Source organism: Populus nigra, chromosome 2, assembly GCF_951802175.1.
Source record: "Populus nigra chromosome 2, ddPopNigr1.1, whole genome shotgun sequence".
Taxonomy (NCBI): Eukaryota; Viridiplantae; Streptophyta; class Magnoliopsida; order Malpighiales; family Salicaceae; genus Populus; species Populus nigra.
This window is the reverse complement of record NC_084853.1, coordinates 8,810,419-8,812,918: the sequence shown is the minus strand read 5'-3', so window position 1 is coordinate 8,812,918 and position 2,500 is coordinate 8,810,419.

Genomic DNA, 2,500 nt, shown 5'->3' with positions numbered 1-2,500 from the left:
CATTAGAAATCGAGTAAATCCGCAAAACTAGGAACCGGCCCGGAATGACCCCAAATTCAGTGGGCAGCCTCATAAAAATATGGCTGATTTTACTGGATTGGTTTCATGTGGAAAGCACGACGTTTTCTTGTAGGAATGCGGGAACCCCGGCAGCTCGCCTGCCGCGGCCAGCGACGTCGGGGACGCTGGCCTGCGCTGTCGAGCCCGCGAGGGCTGTCTCCGCGGCAGGCCCCCCCTGAACGGGGCACGACAGGCCACCGCGCTGGCTCGTCCAGCGTCGACAGTCCCTCGTCCAGGTTTCAGATCGCGCCAAGTCGAACCCATGACCTGCTCAAGCCATCGTGCGCTGCCGAATTCGCATCTGCGTGTAGGCTGCCATTCCACGCGGCAGCCCCTGTTTTCGTCAGCGTGCCCCCCTGACGAATTTTCCTGCCTGGCCCAGTCCAGCGTCCAGCCCCTGTTCGTCGAAAAATCTGCGCTGCCGATTTTCCACGCGGCAGCCCCTCTTTTCGTCAGCGTGCCCCCCTGACGAATTTTCCTGCCTGGCCCGGCCGGTCCAGCATCCAGCCCCTGTTCGTCGAAAAATCTGCGCTGCCGATTTTCCACGCGGCAGCCCCTGTTTTCCTCAGCGTGCCCCCCTGACGAATGTTCGTCGAAAAATCTGCGCTGCCGATTTTCCACGCGGCAGCCCCTCTTTTCGTCAGCGTGCCCCCCTGACGAATGTTCGTCGAAAAATCTGCGCTGCCGATTTTCCACGCGGCAGCCCCTCTTTTCGTCAGCGTGCCCCCCTGACGAATTTTCCTGCCTGGCCCGGCCGGTCCAGCCCCTGTTCGTCGAAAAATCTGCGCTGCCGATTTTCCACGCGGCAGCCCCTCTTTTCGTCAGCGTGCCCCCCTGACGAATTTTCCTGCCTGGCCCGGCCGGTCCAGCATCCAGCCCCTGTTCGTCGAAAAATCTGCGCTGCCGATTTTCCACGCGGCAGCCCCTCTTTTCGTCAGCGTGCCCCCCTGACGAATTTTCCTGCCTGGCCCGGCCGGTCCAGCCCCTGTTCGTCGAAAAATCTGCGCTGCCGATTTTCCACGCGGCAGCCCCTCTTTTCGTCAGCGTGCCCCCCTGACGAATTTTCCTGCCTGGCCCGGCCGGTCCAGCCCCTGTTCGTCGAAAAATCTGCGCTGCCGATTTTCCACTCCGCAGCCCCTGTTTTCGTCAGCGTGGCCCCCTGACGAATTTTCCTGCCTGGCCCGGCCAGTCCAGCGCCCAGCCCCTGTTCGTCGAAAAATCTGCGCTGCCGATTTTCCCCGACGAACCTGCAGCTGCACAAATCCGCGCTGCCACTGCCCCATTGTCTGGACCAACAGTCTTTTCCATCAAGCCCTGGACTATAAATCGTCCAGACTCATCGCCAGCACCCGCTGCCGATTCTGCCGACTTTGCCGATTTCGTCGGCGCTGCCGATTCCAACACTGCACCCACCGTGTCTAAACCAGCGCTGTTTCGTCAGCGTGTCCCCTTGACGAATTTCCCTGCCTGGCCTGGACAGTCCATCTTCCAGCCCATGTTCATCGAAAAATCTGCGCTGCCGATTTCCCCGACGAACCTGCAGCTGCACAAATCTGCGCTGCCGATTTCCCCCCCTGTCGGCATGGCTGCCGCTGCCCCGATGTCCAGACCAACAGTCTTTTTTGTCGACTTTGCCGATTTTGTCCGCGCTGCCGATTCCAACACTACCCCCTGCATCCAAACCAGCATTGTTTCGTCAGCTCTTCCCCTGACGATTTTAGCCCTGTAACAAACAGTAGGCCTCCAATCCCGCCAACGGGAGCCAAGTTGATAGGGAAGAGAATTGAATGACGCGCCTGGTCCTCGCACCCCGCCACCCGAGGGGCCTTTTTCCCGGCAGCCTCTGAAAAACTCTAGCTTTCACGGTCCTCGCCGCCCCTCACCACCATGGCAGGCCTCTAATCCCACCCATCAGCAGTTGTAGCCGATAGGGCAGTGATTTGAATGACGCGTCGCGGGCCGCCGGGTCATCTCACCCGGCCATTAATTGGAGCGTTTTTGGCTGGCCGAGGATGGGGGGATGGATCTCTTCTTCCGAAAAAGCAAACAGTACATCGGGAGTTATGTTGACGGGGCATGGAATTGAATGACCCGTCGCGGGCCGCCGGGTCATCTCACCCGGCCATCCCGGGGAGCGTTTTTCCCGGCAGCATCGGGGAAACTCTTGCTTTCACTGCCCGCTGCCCAAGTCCCCACTCGCATCGGCCCCCCGCGCCAACAAGCCAACGCTGCCGAATCGGCAGACACTGCTGCCGAATCTGCCGACACTGCCCCGCGGGCTGCCACTGCCCCAGTGTCTAAACCAGCGGTCTTTCTCATCGAGCCTTGGACTATCCAGTCCGTCCTGACTCATCGCCAGCACCTGCTGCCGATTCTGCCGACTTTGCCGATTTTCTCGGCGCTGCCGATTCCAACACTGCGCCCACCGTGTCTGAACCAG